Raw genomic sequence first — 21993 nt, 5'->3', positions numbered from 1 at the left:
ACAGTCACTTACACCTTGTAAACTAATGCAATAATGGCACACCTTTTAATCTATTTGAAACTTTTGCCAATACTTACTAGGTTGTATGCATGGTGCTTGCATCTAAGTATTAACCAATAATGGTACATTAATAAAGTGAAATTCACATACCTCGCAATGTTTTGAACAGGCGCTTGAAAAATATAACCTCACTGTCACTCAACCACTGTACTGACCTGCTTCCAGTGCTCCTCCAGGCCAGGGAGGATACTAGTACACTAGTTCCAGCTGTCACCACTAGAGTTCAGCTAAATGTTATTAATATATTAAAGGGGGGGGGGAGGCGGCGGCGGCGGCATATTTGTTGCAGGGGCCATATTACCACCACTTCCTCTACATGGTAATGCAAAGCCGGTGAAACATTTGGATAAAGGTTGCTTGTAACAGCAAATCTGTTTGACAGGCTCATTGTCATTGTGAAACAAAAACTGACAAGTAAAATGAAAAACATTCGCCGTAAGCACAAATCCAGTATTTTGATGAATAAGGACTCAACTAGAAAGATAGGCAGAGGTTGGGAAGTACCAGCCATAAAATCACTTGAAGTTTGCCTTTTGGATGAAAATATAAATATTATCCACTGTAACTCAAAATTAGTGTGCACTGAATGTAAAGTAAGCATTCATAGATATTACTATGCATGTATTGATTATAGCATTAAGTTAAATACGTTCAAGCATATACATAATGTTTATGAAGTAGAGTGTACAGAAGAAAAACCGTTTGAAATTTCTGAATTACCAGATGTACTACTAATGAATGTTGGAGGCATTGCTTTCATTAATGAGGGAGAGGAAAATTCTGAAGCCAGTCAGTTCCTGTGACACAGAGGTACTGGCAGAAATTGTTTCTGGTATTTCAGATACTGAAGTTTAGCTGGCCAACAAAATGGTAACTTCACTGAAGGCTAGTGTAGGTGCTGTTCATGCCAGTAGTGGCGTCTCTTTCATTAGCCCACAAAGCAGTAACAAGAGAAAACGTGCACCACAGAGGAGACTGTTTTCAGCAAAGAAAGCAAATTCCTCAAGCTGCATACCCATGGCAGTTCCCGACACAGGAGAAACAAAGTTACTGACAACACTTTGGGATGAAGGTTTACACCCCATTAGCTAGTGTGTTGATCTCATATTCAGGAACATGGTGGCTTTATTCCATGTCCTGCCATCCAGTTTTAGGTTTTCCATAATTTCCCTAGATCAATCAAGGCAAATTCTGGGATGGTTCCTTTGAAAGGCCAAGGCCAATTTTCTCCCCCATCCTTGAAACCGTCAGAACTTATGCTCTGATCACCTCACTGTTGACAGAATGTCAAATGTCGATATTCCTTCCTTCTTCACCGGCCTCTAGTGCGGCAGTTCTACTGACACGCGGGACCACCAGAAACTGATGCAGCAGCCTGGGTCAGTCCCCTCCCAATCCGTGCTGGGCAGTGAGGACTGTGACTGAGGCTCAGCGCACTGCTGGTGATGGCCACACATTTGACAACGGTCCCAACATGGCAACAGAGTGAGTTGCAATCATCAAAATGTAATATATATTTATTTTTGATCTAGCTACAATGGTCACACTAGTACAACTGTTAAACAGATTAAATACTTTCATATTCTGGCAAGGAATATACTAACATCTGATTGTTCACAATCAATTTTCCTGATAATGTAAACATTTACCAAAAAATAAATTTCATGAATAAATAATAATTTCAGTATCTGTATAAACACATGCAGTTGGAATTAGGAATGAGTAATTCTCAATTAGCAATATAACTCAACTGAAAGCCTTTTAGGTTCCAATTTGCAGTATAATTTTACTTTTTTTTTAAATCCCCCTTTTGAACAAGTTATCTCTAACCAAATAACTCATATTCCAGAATGTTCTGTTTTTAGCTGGTCATTATTTCCTAAATTTAGGCATATAATTTTGTAGTTCTAATTTACCAGGGCACAGAAATGCCTGTTTGTATTTGGAAACGAGTAATAATTTCAAACTTGTCATTAATGCTAGTAACACCATGACACAGATGCTAACAGTGCAGATACCGAGTCTCACTGCTTGCGTGCTGGCTGCAGATATTGATTGATTGTCTGAATGAGGAGAGGAACGAAACACTGACATCATTAGTCCCAAGATCCAAAATGGCAGAGACTGTGGGAGCAGCAAACCAACAGCACAATCTAGTTGATGGCGAAGCAAAACAGGCAAATGAAGATGAAGACGGAACACTGGGGTAGCAGGAAGAGTAAAGAACTGGAGGGAGGAAGGGGGAGATCATAAGACACCCCAATGGTGCTATGTGTGACATGGTGCTGGAATCACTGCTAACCCACCCCAGTTCCCACTTCATACCATGACTGCGACACCAGGTGGGGGGGATGACACAAGAAGAGGGGGTGGTGATGAAACAGCACAAAATACAAAAATGCAAAACAAAATGGAGAGGAAAACCTGACCAGCATGAAAGCAATGATGAAGGCTTTCCAAACTGAGGGCCTCCAACTGTGGAAGAGAATTCAGGTACTTAAATCTAGGGAACAAACCTCTTTTATGATGAAAACCAAAGACAGATGTAACTATGTAAGGTTGTCTGCTACTATCTGTGACATGGAGAATGGAAGAGCGTATTTAGTGCAAAAGGCCAAATGGTAGGAGAGTCTCATAAAATGTGGATGACAGTGGGGGTTTGGGGATACAGATCATTAAGGACTAAGAGGCTTAGATTCAACCTTATATGACCAATACGAAGATCGCAGAGGATGGTAGATCCTCAGTGGGCCATGCGGCAAGAGTCCTCTTATTGCAATAAGTTTATAAGGCAGGGGGTTGGCCTCCAAGAGTCAGCTCAAGGCTGTATGCCAAAAGCTTACCCTTCACACTCAGTGACAGGCCATGTAAGTAAACAAACATTAAAACAGACAGGAAGAGAATATGTCTGGCGAGTGAGATCACAGGTGTTTTCTTCGTCCAATAAAAGAACTTATTTGATAGGAAATAGTGTCAAATTTAAATTTCCTTTGTTTTGTATATTTGCTGTATGTCCATTCTTGTCACAAAATTTAATATTTGCGTCCCCATATAGCTTATTCTAGAGGGGGGGAAACAACTTTGTGTAATCTGAAGTCCTGATAATTGCGACATAGCGTGAAAGTTTGCATGCCAAGACACACAAAATTCTATTCAAGTTTTCTTGATAGTGCAAAATTCGTTTAAGAAAGACAGCTACTAGTTTCATCAGTGTCTATTGTCACAATAAAAGTATAATTAAATGTTTTTAACTAACACATTTCATAGTGTTAACTAGTTAGAGGTGATCTAGGCATAAATTTAAAACCTGACCAAACAGTAAAGTAAATTCTCTAAAAGCAAAGTAATTACTAATAAATTCTTCTGTCATTGTATCTCTAAATCAGTACAAAAACAACAACAATGGTATGTAAGACCTCCAAGTCGTTTTTGCATACATATAGCCAATCTCGTGTCCTGGAAAAATTTAAAACTTAATTAGTCTTTCGAAACTGATCATGAGTGAGAAATGTGGAAGCTGTTATAGCATTGTGAGTAGAGGGATTTGTTGCTAATGTTGTAGGAAATATTTTCACTGGTGGGGGGAGAATCTTGGGAGAACAGAAGAGGCTGTCTCCTGGAACTGCAGAGTATGCAGTAGGAACATCTTGATTGGGGTACAGGAAAGGAAAATCTGTGCCCTTGAGGGACAGTTGAAGGAATCGAGGAAGGAACTGATAAGGATCAAGAGAGATAGGGTGGTTGTGAACTGGCAGCTTGTAGGAGGATAGGAAGAAAGAGAACATGATCTGATGTTTTTGGGGTTGATGATGAAACTATGTGTCTACCACTGCCAGAGCCTCCGGTAAAAAGTGGAGCAAGAAATGTGCAGCACACTTCAACTGAGACCAAGAAGCTTAGAAATATACAAAATGTTAGGAAGAAGAAAGTGCTGCTGCTAGGTAGTAGGCATGGGTGAGTTGTAGGCTCCGAGTTAAAGGAAAGTTTAGGGGCAGCATACCAGGCCACCAGTATGTTCCAGGCAAATGCAGGGCTAAGTCATGTGATAGGGGACTTAGGGTTCTTATGTAAAGACTTTACAATAGAAGACCGTGTAGTGATAGTGGGTGGGGCAGGAAACAGTTTGGACAGGGATAGGGCACATGACATAGGTGGAGACCTGGGCAAGGTAGCTTCCCTGACTCGTGGCACCGACGTACACTTTGTTGATCTGTTCAAGTGTCACGACTGGCCTCACCTTGATGGAGATGTGAGGTGAATCAATGTGGGGTTAGGCACTGTTCTGAGGAAAGCCAACTTTGCTCACGTTTCTCTGGTGCCCCTCGGGACTATGGACAGGTGGGGTTTCACTAGGTGTGGCCTATACCTAAACAGGACTGGCAAGGGAAGATTGGTACAGCTGATTAGTGAAAGAATAGGGGGTGGATCTTGGGCTACACATGGTCAGATACCTGTTGTCATCAGTATGAGAAGTAGGTCTTTTTTAGGATAAATCCAGACAACAGGTTCCCCTGCCTAAAGAGTATCTCCAGCAGTTTGAATTAACAGGGCTTCATATCACCAAGATATTAGTAATTTTGTGTGTATATAGATCTCCCAGTGATAGTGTGGACACTGTTTTTCAATAAATTAATAGAATTTCTAAATAAAGTCTCAAGTACAAAGCTCAGCACAGTTCTGTGTGGGGACATTAAAATCAACACGAATATCATAAATGAATCCAGCATCACCTCTATTGGTGGCATCATTTTAGAGTCAGGGATTAGTGATTATGATGTCATCTTAGTAACTAGGGTTACTAAATGAATCAATCAAGAAAGCTTGGAGAGAGTTTCTGCTAAAAGCAGCAGATACACTGTGTGATCAAAAGTGTCAGGACACCCCCAAAATCATATGTTTTTCATATTAGGTGCATTGTGCTGCCACCCAATGCCAGGTACTCCATATCAGCAACCTCAATACTCATTAGACACCGTGAGAGAGCAGAATGGGTCGCTCTGCGGAACTCACGGACTTCGAATGTGGTCAGGTGATTGAGTGTCACTAGTGTCAGATGTCTTTATGCAAGATTTCCACACTCCTAAACATACCTAGGACCACTGTGATAGTGAAGTGGAAACACGAAGGGACACGTACAGCACAAAAGCGTACAGGTCGACATTGTCTGTTGACTGACAGAGACCGCTGATAGTTTAAGAGAGTCATTGTGTGTAGTAGGCATACATCTACCCAGACCATCACATAGGTATTCCAAACTGCATCTGGATCCACTGCAGGTACTATGACAGTTAGGTGGGAGGTGAAAAAACTTCGATTTCCTGGCTGAGCGGCTACTCATAAGCCACACATCACACCAGTAAATGCCAAACCATGTCTTGCTTGGTGTAAGGAGCATAAATATTGAACGATTGAACAGTGGAAAAAAATTGTGCAGAGTGATGAATTGTGGTACACAATGTGGTGATCGAATGGCGGGGTGTGGATGTGGCACATTCCCAGTGAACGTCATCTGCCAGTGTGTGCAGTGTCAACAGTAAAATATGGAGGTGATGGTGTTATTGTGTGGCCACGTTTTTCATCGAGTGACCTTGCACCTCTTGTTGTTTTGTGTGGCACTATCACAGCACAGGCTACATTGATGTTTTAAGCACCTTCTTGCTTGCCACTGTTGATGAGCTATTCAGGGATGGCGATTACATGATCAAGCACCTGTTCATAATGCATTGTCTGTGGCAGAGTGGTTACATGACAACAACATCCCTGTAATGGACTGGCCTGCACAGAGGTCTGACCTGAAACCTGTAAAACACCTTTGGGATGTTTTGGAACGCCGACTTCATTCCAGGTTTCACCAACCGACATCGGCACCTCTCCTCAGTACAGCACTCTGTGAAGAATGGGCTGCCATTCCCCAAGAAACCTTCCAGCACCTGGTTGAATGCATGCCTGAGAGAGTGGAAGCTGTTATCGAGGCTAAGGGTGGGCCAACACCATATTAAATTCCAGCATTGCTGGTGGAGGGCACCATGGACTTGCAACTCATCTTTAGCCAGGTGTCTGGATACTTTTGATCACATAGTGTAAATAGTTGTTGGTATCCTCACTTAGATAATGAACTGACATCATTTTGTTCTAGTGAGCCGTGGTGCCATTGAGTTAGTAGACTGGAGCCACTGGCTAAAGAGTAGTATCAACTGCCCCTCGTGCAACCCCATTGTCAATATCTATGAGGAAGAGTGGGTATCTGTGAGTTGTGTCCTTAGAAGGTCTTTGCTTGCCGATATATACACGGGGTTCACTGGCCTGAGAAGGGAGGCACGAAGTTTCGAGATTGGTGGTAGCATTGCGACAAGAGGTGGTCGTCAGGTCTGAGCGGCCAAAGCTGTGAGCTATGCAAGGAGGGCGTGCACAGAGTGAAGATACCAGAGTACTTCACCGGGGTCAGCATTGACTACAAGCAGCAGGCTGACATTTTGTCGGTTGTTTATCAACATTAATATCAGGTGACCACATGTGGCCTGGCAGCCTCCTTCTACCTGGCTTTCATTGGCACACTCAGTAAGCACACTGTGGATCCATGGAACTGCCTGCTGATAAAGGGGAGTAACATTCTGTAATCCTCATGGTTATTTGTGTCATTGCCTACCTGCCCTCCTCATTATTTTCCAGTTAAGTGAACTTTTGGGAGAATTTTCTGAGGTACTACATGACAGGTTGGGAGTCACAGACATCATTTGATACCATATTCATGTTATGGATGATGTGCTGGTTTGCCAGTCACCACATCACTTGTCATAAGACCATCCACCTTTCTTAGTACCTAAAGATCAGGGGCCGGATTTCTGACCTGTGGTTCATCACAGGCTTCTCAATCGAAAGGTGATCGTAGATTATGTGCCAGTCCCTGATCTCAACACCTGTTTGACCTGGTTTTAGGGAGCATATTGGTTTACTGTATTAGATCTTAATCAGGCTTATTAACAGGGGAATCTAAGCATCTCATCGCCTTCACCCTGGATTGGAATTTATACGAGTTCAACCAGTGCAGCAGTTCTATCCCATTTATTGGATGAAATTTTAGGTGATTTAAAGTTTAATTGTGTCTTCAGTTATTGGGGCAATGCAGTCATATTCAGTGCCTCCTTTGAAGAGCATATCGGGAAGGTACTCTCCAGGCTTAAGGATGTAGTCCTGACTGTGAAATCCTGAAAGATAACCTTGGCTAAGCACCAAGTGTCATTTTTGGGTTACTTCGTTTCTGGTGATGGTATTAGCATTGATCCAGAATGAACGAAGGCATTGAGGAATTTTCCGCAGCCAGGAAATAAGAGGGAGATTGCCTCATTTGTAGCAATGGCTAATTATTTCCGCAAATTTGTCCCAAACTCTGTGCAACCTTCAGCTCCATTAAATTTGTTACGCAGAAATAATGAGAAATTCATGTGAGCTGAAAGTCAGCAGGCAGCCTTTGAAGGAATCAAAACTGTGATTTCCAACCCACTGGTTTTAGTCGTACCTGACTTTAAGAAATGATCTGTGGTCCAGACTGATGCTTGCAATACTGGTATGGCAGCAGTTCTTTTACAGAAAGATCAAGATATCAGGCATCTGTTATCTTTTCTTCCATACTTCTGGAGGGGCCTGAACTTAATTACTCGGTATATGAGTGTGAAGCATTAGCTGTGTTATTTCCTCTGGAAAAATTTTGGTTCTATCTCAAACATCATGAATTTGATCTAGAGATGGATAATGAGGTCCATAGTTGGGACCTAGCAAGACAGAGCGTATTGCAAGATGGGCGGTCCGCATTTTGGCTTTCCATTTTAAGGTTCAGGACATTGAGGGCTCTGATAATCAGGCTGCTGATGCCCTTAGCGGGATGTTCCAACTGCACGAGCTTGATAAGGAAATGTACTATCCTTACTGAGGTACCCAAACTGTTTAATAATTTGTAAAATGAACAAGAATAATACGCATTTTGGGGGGGAGGGGGGGGGGCTCAGGAAGCAAATACTAGATGGACAGGAATCCAGCGACTGTTTTCTGAAGAATGGGATCCTGTGTAACTGCAGGGGTAGCTAGAATTTATCTCCCCTGACCCTTAGTTATTCTGGTCTTCCAGTACTTTCATGACTCTCAAGTAGGAGGGCATTTAGGTCTTTATAAAACGTTGGAGACAGTCAAGGAGTAGCTGACCTGGCCAACACCTTATAAAAACATTAGAGGTTTGGTCAAAGAATGCCGAGATTGTAAGAATGGAAGACCACGTAACTCCCTGGCGAGGGGAATTCTGCAGTCGGTACGGGAAGAGCATCCAGTGGGCAAATTTTTTGTTGATTATGTGGGCCAGCTTCTCTGGACAAAAAAGGCAATCTGTATATTCTCATAGTAGTGGACACCTTCTCCAGGTTCACTTGGTTGCTACCTAGCTGGGGTGAGAGTGCCCTTATCACCATCCCTGGTGGTACTAATATACGCTCCTGGAAATTGAAATAAGAATTCATTGTCCCAGGAAGGGGAAACTTTATTGACACATTCCTGGGGTCAGATACATCACCTGATCACACTGACAGAACCACAGGCACATAGACACAGGCAACAGAGCAACAGGAATGGTAGAACGATGGGTTCGATGACGGTTTGGATGTACCGTGCACTATTCAGTGTCCCCTCGACGATCACCAGAGGTGTACGGCCAGTGTAGGAGATCGCTCCCCACACCATGATGCTGGGTGTTGGCCCTGTGTGCCTCGGTCGTATTCAGTCCTGATTGTGGCGCTCACCTGCACGGCGCCTAACACGCATACGACCATCATTGGCACCAAGGCAAAAGCGACTCTCATCGCTGAAGACGACACGTCTCCATTCGTCCCTCCATTCACGCCTGTCGCGACACCACTGGAGGCGGGCTGCACGATGTTGGGGCGTGAGCGGAAGACGGCCTAACGGTGTGCGGGACAGTAGCCCAGCTTCATGGAGACAGTTGCGAATGGTCCTCGCCGATACCCCAGGAGCAACAGTGTCCCTAATTTGCTGGGAAGTGGCGGTGCGGTCCCCTACGGCACTGCGTAGGATCCTACAGTCTTGGCGTGCATCCGTGCGTCGCTGCGGTCCGGTCCCAGGTCGACGGGCACGTGCACCTTCCGCCGACCACTGGCGACAACATCGATGTACTGTGGAGACCTCACGCCCCTCGTGTTGAGCAATTCGGCGGTACGTCCATCTGCCCTCCCGCATGCCCACTATACGCCCTCGCTCAAAGTCCGTCAACTGCACAAACGGTTCACGTCCACGCTGTTGCGGCATGCTACCAGTGTTAAAGACTGCGATGGAGCTCCGTATGCCACGGCAAACTGGCTCACACTGACGGCGGCGGTGCACAAATGCTGCGCAGCTAGCGCCATTCGACGGCCAACACCGCAGTTCCTGGTGTGTCCGCTGTGCCGTGCATGTGATCATTGCTTGTACAGCCTTCTCGCAATGTCCGGAGCAAGTGTGGTGGGTCTGACACACCGGTATCAATGTGTTCTTTTTTCAATTTCAAGTAGTAGGTGGTTTGGGCCACTGTAGCCATTGGTTATGGATACCATTCCTGGATTTCTGGCAAAATTGTTTACACAATGGGATAAAACATGTTACCACCACACCTTATTATACTCAGGGTTCCTTTGCCAAAAGGATTAACTGCAACTTGAAGTCAGCATTGATTATTTACCACCATAAATCACCCAAGAAGTGGGATACCACCTCACCCTGATTAAACTTAGTGTTTAACTCCATGTGGCATGAAGAATCCCATGCCAACCCCTGCTAGGCTAATGCTCGCATATCCCCTGAATTCCTGACTCTCCAACTTATGCGAGAAAAATTATCTTTTACCTCCATCTATCGGTCCAAAGGTACTTAGAGAGCAAAGGGACCAAATTTGGGGAAATACTAGGAATGTTCATTATTGTCAGGCCTGTCACTATAACAGAAACAGGTGCCCCTTTCAAGGGAAGACAGGGGATCTTGTCTACATCAGGAACATTTCTGGGTGGACTTCCCAGGATAAATGTTTAGAGAAACTTGCCCCACATTTCCTAGGTCCATATTCCATTGCAAAAATTTTAAGCCCAATCAATCTTTCGGTTAGGGACCCAGAAAAGAGGAAGCTCATCTCAGTCAGATTGAACTTTCCAGCAGAGTGAAGATGTGGGGCAAGGCTTGTTCAGGCTTGAGAGGGGGATGTTCTCTTGTGGCCCCATTGCCAATCTGTGAGGAAGAGTGGATACCTTTGGGTCGTGTCCTTAGAAGGTCCTTGAGAGGGGTCTGCTGGCCTGAGAAGGGAGGCACGAAGTTTGCCGATTGCAGTAGCATCACAGCCAAAGGTGGCTATGAGGTCCGAGTGGCCGAAACCACGAGCTGCGTGAGGAGGGCCTCTGCAGAGTTAAGACACCAGAGTATTTCGCTGGGGTCAGCATTGACTACAAGCAGCAGACTGACATCCCGTCAGTGGGTTGTCAACATTTGTTTCGGGCGACTGCTCGTGGCCTGGCTGCCCTCTTCTACCTGGCTTTCATTGGCAACACTCAGTAACCACTGTAACTGCTTGCTGATAAAGTGGAGTAACATTCTGTAATCCTCATGTTGATTTGTGTCATTGCCTATGATTTTGTGGTTTGTACCCGACCCTCAGAGTTTTATTCGGTCAGCTCTTTGGTCAATAATAGAGGCTGTAATATTGTACTCAGACACTAGTTGTCATTTTAAAATTTGTCCCACTATTATATTTCCTTTCCTTTCTGGTTTGTACCCAATCATTAATATTCTAATGACCAGATCCTGGCCATAAATACAGCCAGAACAATTGTACTAATGCACATGTTGCCATTAAACAAAAGAGGGACCTTGTAGTTAGATTTAGGTGTCAAGCAGTTCAGTTCTTTGATTGCATTTACATTTTTAAGTCTTTAGTTATAATCTGAACAACCTGTTGTACTAAGGTGTGTTTGAAAGACTGGGTCATGGTAGGTGTATTTTAGATGGAACTTGTGGTTCTGGCAAGTGAGTTCTCTTGTAATAAGTATTCACAAGTGATATTTTAAGACGTTAATTTAGAACAGTCTTAATAACTGACAATCAGTTTAACTTTGAAAATATTAACAGCCAACTGTCACCAGGGAATTAGTCAAAATGGGCAGGTTGGGATCCAATCGCACCTTGGCTGTTGATTGAAATTAAAAAATTTATTGCTTTTAAGTAAGCTTTATCAGTGTCATATTGTTTCCTAATCTGTTTAATCTTTAAGCACAGGTGCACATAACAGCCCAGGACCTTTAGACATACAGCCTTCGAATTAAAAATTACGTCATCTGTTTTGAGTAACTTAATCACTCTTGTCATCAGTGGTGCTTATATAATTTTCACGTGTTGCAGAAAGGCATGTAGTAGCAGAGGCTTTGTCCAGTGCAGTAGTAAACACTGCCATTTGACCCAATAATGTGTGGGCTGTAGGTATGGTTGTATACTGTTAAATATACAGGTTGTGTGAAAAGTAATTAACATTTGTGTGTCCTTCCTTCCACATTTTCTTTCATTCTGGTAGGTACCATGTTTCATCCAGTATGATGGATGTAGAGGAATTATAGGAAAAGTTTAAATGCTCTGGAGAAGTATGTACTGATTAAGTGGATGAAGGACAGAGAATATCCACAGTGGTTTACCACTGAAATTTGGAAAATACTGAGAAAGTAAAGGCTGTTGTACTCTCAGTTCAAAAGAGAATGAACAAATTATTACAGGAAAAAGTTAGTAGAGATTCAAGCATCTGTAAAAAGATAAATGTGTGATCAGTACAACTGTCATATGTAAGCAAAAGATATTGTTGAGAACACAAGAAAATTCTGGTCATCTATAAGACTACTAATCAAGTCTTAGGCTTTTATCCAGTCACTCATTGACCAACCTGCATGGAGGTAGAACACAGCAAAAAGAAAGCTGAAGTTTTAAATTTTGTGTTTAAGAAATCGTCCACACAGGACGATCATACAAACAGTGATGTGTTGCAAAGACTTCCATATGGGGGACACAGTAATGGTCATCCCTGGCATAATGCAACAACTAAAAGAGTTATTTGTTTATAAGTCACAGGTCCAGATGGAATCCTAATTAGCTTTTACAAAGAGTAGTTTATGGCATTGCCCTCTTACTTAGCTTGAATTAATTAATCTCTCATCCACTGAAAAGTTCCAGGTGCCTGGAAAAAGGCACAGCTGACTCTTATATACAAGAAGGACCCAAAAAGTATCATTAACATTGGGTTTCCTGCAAAATTGTAGAATGCATTCTGAATTCGAATGCAGTAAATTTCCTAGATACTGTGAAACTTGTGTCCACAAATCAGCATGGTTTTAGCAAGTATTACTCATGTGAAGATCAGCTTGCCTTTCTCTCACATGATAATACTGCAAACTATGGAAAAAGGGCAACAGGAATACTTGATATTCTCAGATTTCCAAAAGGCATTGGATATCGTGCCCCCCTGCAGACAGTTACTGAAGGCATGAGCATAAAAAATAGTTCTCCAGCTATGAAAGTTGCTCAAAGACTTCTCAAGTAACAGGACCCTGTGTGCTGTCCTTGAGGGCTGGTGTTAGTCAGTGACAAGGATATTGTAAGGGGTTCCCAGCGAGATGTGAAAGGACTGCTATTTTTTTCTGTATGCTCAAATGATGTGGCGGACAGGGTGAGCAGCAATCTGCAGCCGTTTGTTGATGATGCTGTCACACACAGGAAGGTGTCATCATTGAGTGACTCTAGGAGAATACAAAATAACTTAGACAACAATTTCTATTTGGTGTGATAAATCTCAGCTAGCTTGAAATGTCTAAAAATGTAAATTAATGCGCACAAGTAGGAAAAACAAACCAGAAATGCTAGGAACATTCGTGTCGATTAAATGTCTAGGCATAATGGTACAAAGCGATGTGAAATGTAACAAGCATGTGAGGACTGTAGTAGGGAAGGTGAATGATTGACTTTTAGTAAAGTATGGTTCAGCTGTAAAGGAGATGACATACTAGTGAAACCCATGGTACTTTTTCAGTTTTTGGGTCAGATTAAAGGAAGACATAAAGCAATTCAGAGGTGGGCCATTATATTTGTTACTGGTAAGTTCAGTCAACATGCAAGTATTGTGGAGATGCTTAGGCAACTCAAATGGGAAACCCTGGAGGTAAGGAAACATTCTTCTCTAGGAACACTATTGAGAAAATTTAGAGAACTAGCATCTGAGGCTTATTGCAGTACAATTCTACTGTCACCAACTTACATTTCATGCAAGGAGTAAGAAGATTAGATGAGAGAAATAAGAATCCTCATGAAAGAATGTAGACAGTCATTTCCTCCTTGCTCTGTTTGCAAATGGAACAGGAAAGGAAATAATAAGTAATTGTTCAGGGCATCCTATGCCATGCACCATATAGTAGCTTATGTAGTATTGATGTAGATGTATTATATTTAAAAGATTTTATGAGTTTAACATCTCAATGAGCTTCAAATTTACTATATTCTTTGGATTTGCATTGTATTAAAGTCACCAAATTTTTAAACAATATGAAATCCAGGATGAAATGTAACAGTACTATGAAAAGGAAACTTGCTACTCACCATATAGCAGAGATGCTGAGTCGCAGATGGCCACAACAAAGAGACTCACAAAAGGGCCTTGTCAATGTACACAAACACACGACTGCATCTCAGGCAACTGAAACCACAGAGAGAGAGTGTTCCTTTTTAACAGATATTTACTTATTTATCGCCACTGTTTAGAATGATATTGGATGCGTCAATATCATTTACAATTACAGTTACAGGGTGATTTAGAAACTGAGCACACAGGTTATTTTACAGTAGACTTATGTGTGTAGATACATATAATAATTAATGAAAAGGAAAAACCAAAACTTTATTTCTAATTTAATATAATAAATACAGGCACCAACTTTGCTTTCAGCTGCGGTAGTTGAGTGTTGACAAAACATAAGAAAATTTTCATATTTACGGGTCACTGACCCCTTACATGTATCACACTCCTCAGGAAATTGCCATAGTAGAGCAATTCTCTCTGATTCTTTCAGACTAGTCCCAAAGTATTCCTTAACTTTGTACAGCCATACTATGTCTAGAACTCCTACTTTTGTTATGAAGCCTGGTAGTGCTTTCGTATTTTGTACACTGTTTGGTAGCCTGCTGTGTAAAAACATTCAGCTTTAGTACGACCTTTATCAGCCAGCCACTTGTAGTCAAGTACCATTGATGTGATAATGGACTATGTGATAACAAACTTTAACTTTTGTGCTACAAATGTGTACTTATCTGTTTAGCATTAGTGCACAGTTTGCTATGACATACATGACAGTTTCACATACATACATACATACATAGATGGATGGAACTGTCAAAATTGTAAATAGTCTGAATTTGATTTTACAAGATTCTCTTGGTGATAGCCTTATATACCAGGTACAGGGATTTCTTTTTATTTCATTCACATATGGAGTGCAGAAAGAATGAGTGCTTGGATACCTCCATGTGTGCTGTAATTATTGTTAAAAGCCTACCACTTCCATTTCTTAAGCATCTCTGTGGCACTCTCCCTTGGATTAAACAAACCTGTGACCATTTGTGCTGCCCTTGTCTGTATATATTCAATATCGCCTGTTAGTCCTATCTGGTACGGTTCCTACACATTTGAGCAATATTCTAGGATGGGTCACATGAGTGATTTGTAAGCAATCTCCTTTGTAGACTGAGGGCATTTCCCCAGCTTTCTACAATAAATCAAAGTATGGCACCTTTTTTACCCATGACTCAGCCCACATTATCATCCCCCTTTAATATCCTCTCAAAGCGTAACACCCAGGTATTTGTATAAGTTTGCTGATTCCAACACTGACTCGTTGATATTATAGTTACAGGTTACTACGTTTTTTTTTTTTTTTTTTTCATTTTGTGAAGTGCACAATTTTACACTAGTGAACATTTAAATCAAGTTGAAGAACACCACTTTCAAATCTTATCAAGAGCTAACTGAATATTTATGAAGATTCATTCAGGCAGTACTTCAATATAGATAACTGCATGAACTGGAAAAAGCCTGAGTTTACTTTTAATATTGTCCACAAGGTCATTAATACACATAATTTACTTGTGCATACACTGATCAGCCAGAACAGCACGATCACCTACCTAATCACTGGTATGGCCACCTCCGACAGGGATAACAGTAGCAATGCAAGCAATGAGGTCTTGGTAGGTAGCTGGAGGGAGTTGGCACCACATAAGTTACCAAATTCCAGAGAGGGTGTGCTGATCTCTGATGCCACGTTCAGTCACATCCTGACCAGTTTCATATCTGGCGAGTTGGGCGACCAGAACATCAACTGGACTTGCCACTGTGTTCCTCGAACCACTCCATCACTCTCTCCTGGCCTTGTCACATGGAGCATTATCTTGCTGAAAAATTCCACTGCCGTTGGAAAACGTAATTGTTAAGAAGGGGTGTACAATACTGCTTGCACGAGCTCCACCGCACCTACGGATGCCCACTTGAATGTCCTCAGAGCATAATAGAGCCACCGCCATCTGTTCCTTTGGAAGACAAAGGCTTTGCGCCCTCCCATCAGCACGATTAAAAATGTATCACAATTCACCAGACCAAGCAATGCTCTGTCACTGTACTAATTTCCAGTGCCAATGGTCACATGCCCATTTCAGTTGTTGTTGCGATGTTGTGGTTTAACGGTGGGACATGTACGGGTCATTGGCTGCAGAGGCCCATCGTTAGAAGTGTTTGGTGCACTGTGTATTCAGACATACTTGGATGATTGCTCCATGTCTGGTATCCATATATATTATGCCATCTGTCAGATACAGATATAAGGTGTTCTGCATATTACTTTTGTTGTAATGTCTGCTCAAATCAGCAAACTGCTCAGCTATAAATCTCAGGTGACGTAGGACAATTGAATGGAAAATTTGTAATGCTGAAGAAAGTAGGTTAGGTGCTATTCAATGTTGGAGCAAGCCATAGCTTTTCACTAATGTGTACTTAATATTGGACTCATTTTCATTATGTTATTGCATCAGTTGTATTCCGACAGTCATAAACAACTGCAATGTAATGTGTTGCACAAGGCAAATCTATGATAAAATAATGTTTCAAATATTAGTTATTTGTCTACAGCCCGTGAGGATTTGTATTCATGGTATAGCTATTGTTCCTGCAGACATATACTTTCAACTGAAGTCTAGTTAATTCATCATTTTATAACTAATGAGAAAATATATACATATAGATCAAACCTTTAGGATGGCTGAACTATCTATTTTGTTCCAATTATTTTTTTTTTTTTTACTCATTCATATGTAACTCATGGTACATCAACCTTTAATTTAATCTATGTTGGAATTTACCTTATCTGTGCCCAGTTTTATTTACTATCTGATGTGATGTTGCTACATCATGTCTAGTGTGGTGATGATCAACGAGACGACTGTCAACTGGTTATTGAGCAGTATACATTCTGGAAGTACCCTGTGGGTTCTTCACTTTCCACTATAAACCTGATTCTACAGTGGCATCTGGCCATGGTGGCTCTCAGTCCCTACAAAATTAAAAAAAAAAATTGGGATGATGACTTTCTAGCTACAAGAACATGGTGCCTTTGATAATTATTGCGGGCAAATTCCTCTATCCCTCTATCCATCCTTGTAGCTTCCTGACCTTAAATGTTCATGTCAGTTCAGTTGCTGTAAAGTCTGAGTTTGACTTGTAAAGAAATAATTCCTTTTGGTCCTACAAGTGGTACAGTCATTATGTCTAGGTACATTTCAACAGTTGAAAACTAACATAATTATTCCATGAAAGTAGATGTCTGAAAGGCTAACAATTACTGTTTCTTGTAAATTCCTTAACAACTACCTTTACATGTTACAATGTATGCTATAATCATCTGTTTAATCTGGTCTATCTAGACTTAATACAAAGATATACTGTTACATGCAATGTAATTCTTTATAATCACCCATTGTCAATGTATTCTAAAACTTAAGAGTTCTTATTGATACACACTGCTGCTTGAAATGTCTTCTATGTCTATTCAACACAATGATACATTGTCAAGTGCAATGTGGTTCTCAGTAACCGCTCATTACCAATGCTCTTTTTCTTTCAAAAGAAATATATTTACTTTCACTAGATCTGCAACTTACGGGAACAAAGTTAGAACTAGCAATGTATTGCCATATATTATACAATGATGTGCTGTCACATGCAGTCTAATTCTCTGTAACTGTTCATTGTCCAAGTGGTGAACTGCTTTCTTGTGGTGTACAGCATACCCCAGCAGTTATTAACAACAATATCTTGACTTAATTAATTCCATCACTCTGCTAACGACTCTTTATTGATATGTAATGGAGCTTGAAAAAATATACATCTTTCACCTTTGCCTTATATATAATTTTGTAACATTATAAACACATGAAATATGTCTGTGAACTTGAAATAGCACTTCATATATGCTTTGTCTACTGGAAGGAGAACATGACACTTAGCCAAGATTTTAGTTACCTAAACTTTTGTATCTCAGACTCGCCTTCTGTTTAATTTTGAAAATGTGATATTTTTACTTTTGTACTTGACTCTATGGTGTTTAGCAAACATATCAATGCATCACAAAGTACTTCTTATGATATGAACGTTTTACATATCTATGATATACCCAATGAGGCAGTTAGTAGACTTTGTCTATTAATTGATATGGGATATGTTGTAATTTGATGCATTTGGCTACCTTATTTCTATATTTTCATGTTTGAGCAGCAACAGATATCAGATGAGCACAGTAATTCTGTACCTCTCTTTATTATTTTCATGTTTATGTCTCATATGTTTCAGTATTTCATGTTTATGTAAGATCAAACCCAGATATTAGAGGGGCTGCTTGTAAGTCAGTTGGTAGTATCTAGCATTTTTTACTTGAATTAACCAATACGGCGTTTTACATGTCATTTACTCTCTCCTGTAGAATGCTAGTTGTTCACCCTTTGTTGATTAGTCAGTAGGGAGTGTTGGAGTTAATATTCGAGGACTGGGAAGGTGAATCTGTGGCAAGTCCGTTCTGCAGGGAATGCCGAACACTCTCCTCTCTCTGGCATGACAGTGAAGTTCTGGAACAGTGGGGGTCCTGGGGTAGGGGGTGTCCTGTCTTTGGGGTCTGTCATCTTTTCTTCTTCAACTCCAACACTCTGAATCTTCTATTTAATTTCTTACTTCTCATTAGAGTACCATGATCTTCTTCCCTCTGTCCACATGCATATGCCTCTATTGCTGAGATCCTTCTAGCTTACCATGTCAACACTTGCCATTGTTGACAAAAGCCCATTTTACAGGAGGATCTGGGAAACAAGCTAGTATTTTTGCACTCTTGAAGATACTTGGTCAGGCATGTCATCTCATAAAGCAGTCTGCATACTGCAAGATTCTCTACAAAGCAGTCTGCATACTTCAAGACTATTTACATTTATGTAAAGTACAGAGATTAGTGCATTTACAGATAGGAATTTTTGCTACCTTTGAAACTCTAAGTTACTTATTAGCTCATACAGTTAAGAAACAACTTCTTCTTTCCTCCTGCTATTGAGTAATAATTTTGTATTATGCATCATATTACTTTACATATTTAATCAAATAGTGGATTTATTTCATACCATAAGTAAAATTCTTGTTACTCCATGTGTCGGAAAAGGTTTTGTTCATCTTTCAGTTTCAAAAATCCTTTTGGGTGTGTTGAAACATAACAGACTCACTTAAAACATGCATTCTCCAGATGAATTTGGAATTACACAAGCATGTGACTCATCTAGAAAAAATTATAGATGCTTGATTTCATTTACTTTAAAGTGTAGAAGCTCTGTACACGAAGGGAACCTCCAGTACTTAACAAGAAATGTAAATGCATTATTGCAATTATGTATTCAAGAAATTATACTCAAATAGTATCACAAATATGACCCAACATAGAACTGTACTTGCTGTTCTGGAGTAAATATACGATTATATATGTATTTTCAGTTTTTTATGTGTTAATTTTAGTTGTTAGTTAATTAAAAAATGATCCTAAACAATGCCGCAGATTGTTTGGAGTTTATACATAGGGGGTCAGTACTTTGTGTGTATTTGGACAGAAAGTATGTTGCTTGTTGAGCATGTTTCATTTCATTATAGCAAGTATGTTTCAACTTATTTTAGATTTGTCAAGATGCTTTTATTTACTTTGAGATCATAATAAATATTCAGCTGAAACATTATACTAGATTAAAAAAATCATTCAACTTTATGGTTAAATCCTACAGTCACTGTTTTCTGGGACTTCTGCTGTGACATATCACCAGCAATTGTGAGTACTTTACCTTAAATCAAAATTAATTCATAGTAATGTTTTAAAGATGTGGTAGGAATGGAACCTGTGTCAGTGAAGAATGTGTAGGACAGTTGTCTGACTCGTACCACTTCCTCTTGCGATTCTGCAGGAACTAATGTGTGGATCAACTGCAAACAGCAGCAAGAATACTAATTTCCCCACGTTCTGTCCTAATTTGTTTATTTCCATTACAATGTTTAGGTGTTACACTGCCACTTTTAGTAACTCGTTGAAGATGATAAATAATTGCCAAGATGGTCCACATCTATTGGGATATCTTGCCTCGTATACTGTACAAGAATTAGTTGCAATCTTATGAAACTCTTTGTACATCATGAGTATTTCTGCTTTTTATGCATTAGTAAATCCCGTCAACCACTCGTGACCTACCGCTTGGACTGTCACATATTAACTAATTAGCATGCCTTTATGCACACTGTAGGCAAACATAAGAACATTGTACCTAGTAACTATGCAGGTTTAATGGCACAGACAAGTGTCAGTGGGGAAAATGTGCACAATATTATAATGCATAAATGACTCTTACTAGATTCCTGCAACAAACCCCACTGACATTCTGAGGTATACCACTTTTAATTTCTAACTGTCAATAGGCATCGTTCCATTTAAAAAATTGCATGTTTTCACAAACAATACAGTTTCGAAGTATTATTATGATCTGTTTCTTGGCTAGCAATATGAGCTCCAGACTACCAATTCATTTTGTGAAAACCACACCTGTTCCCATTTCTACAAGATTTGCCGTGAGAATTTTAGATGATTCACCCTGTCTTTACTTGCAGAATCTCTTCTACTTCTTTACTGTAATTTCCTTTTTATATCCAGTTTAGCATCCTGATATAAGGCTCATTATTCCCACCTATATCCATTCTGTAGGATGGGAAACATGCAGCTGGCACATCATCAGATTCCAACTTGTGTTTCAGAGGGTGATTCAATACTTTGCTTTTCAAATCCTATTCATAAACCATGCAAAAGCATTACCAAGTGAAAGTGAATCATTATGTTTATAGGCTTTTTAATCATTTTTGTTTGGTGTAATTGTTCTTAGGAAATATATGATGCTTAACTCCTAATTTTTATGATGTCTGCAGTGGTTAGTACAAATTGTGATCAGACCCTTGTTTTTCTCTGAAATCTCTCAAAATACTGGTAATTGTAGCATGACTCTGCACTAAAGTGTCATTTGCCAGTAAGCACTCAAACTCATGTAAAGAATCTTCGAGGTGCCCGACAACTTCGACACAGTAGGTTATGGCTGTGGAATGCTCAGCTGCTTACATCAGGATTGCACCTTGCCATCATCGAGGTGCTGTGATAGGTGTTGCTGGTTCATCTTACTATTCCTGCATGCTACCCATTTGTATTATTGATGCTGCTTGTCTTCCATTTATTACAGTCTGAGTGTTTGTTTCATGCAGACACCAGCTCCTCTTCTAACCCTACATTGTTTGTGCGGTCGACACTTGTCCCACATGATTTTCCCATCTACATTTTGTCTCAGGTGGATGGAGTTCAGGCCCTTAACTCTCTACCTGTAAGCTTTAGCCATCATTGGCTTGAACTGTTTGTGAAACATTATTATAGTTTGGAGGACACTTGTCATCTGCACGAGCACAAGTGCTAGAATCCAAAACAATGTGCACATTACTTCACTGGTTTCCTACACTCACTCAACTTTTATGTACATTACTTTAGGTATATCAAAACTAATTACAGTTAATTTGCTTTTTACATAGAACACTTACCCATGAGAAATAATGCTCTCTAAACCTCTAGTTTGTGGAATAAACATGTTAGATAAAAGAAAACTAGGACAGAGTTTAGCAGCAATCGTAATGTCTGACTGGAATAGTTCCATGAGCTGAGTGATGATGTTCCTGACAATGAAGAGAATGAGAATTTTGTACATTAAATTGGTGATATTTGAGGAATGGAACAAGAAGTATCAGAAAATCATGAATATCACAGGAAAAAGTAAATCAAGAGGGTATATTTCTTTTACGAAAAATTGGAATGGTTAAATGGAAGAAAATTAAATATTCTACAAATATTATAACAAGATCTTTTAATTTTATTACACATTTATCAGGATCCAGAAATGAAGCCCATATATAAGGGTGGTCCCATAAGTACCTGGACTGACTGGGAGATGGCAGTTGTTGAAAAATACCTCTGAATTAGAAAGTATATGATCTATGAAGTATTTGTTTCAAGTCTGAAGACGCCACATTGTTTAGTATCCTCCAGTAGTGAATGTTGTGTGATCTTGTTAAAGTGGAGGAAATTCGTCATTGTTACCTGATGCAATATATTTTTTGAAACGCTTCAGTGCAACAAATATTAAAGCTTCTACTTTCAGGGAGTCTGCTTCTTTGTTGTCAACAGAAAAATATTGGGTGCCTGAGTTTAAGCAAGGCCGTATGAGCTGCCAAGACGAGCA

The 21993-nt window shown here is 40.3% G+C and overlaps 1 long non-coding RNA gene across 1 annotated transcript in view; it reads right to left on the bottom strand.

The window, feature by feature from the left end:
- Positions 1-13674: 13674 nt before the first annotated feature.
- LOC126310126 (uncharacterized) overlaps positions 13675-21993 on the bottom strand; it is a 111178-nt gene continuing 102859 nt past the window's right edge. Inside the window, exon 3 of the long non-coding RNA XR_007554360.1 lies at positions 13675-13807. This is a non-coding gene — a long non-coding RNA (uncharacterized LOC126310126). The remainder of the gene's footprint in view (positions 13808-21993) is intronic.

Source organism: Schistocerca gregaria, unplaced genomic scaffold (assembly GCF_023897955.1).
Source record: "Schistocerca gregaria isolate iqSchGreg1 unplaced genomic scaffold, iqSchGreg1.2 ptg000394l, whole genome shotgun sequence".
Lineage (NCBI taxonomy): Eukaryota > Metazoa > Arthropoda > Insecta > Orthoptera > Acrididae > Schistocerca > Schistocerca gregaria.
This window is presented reverse-complemented; position numbering and strand designations above follow the sequence as displayed.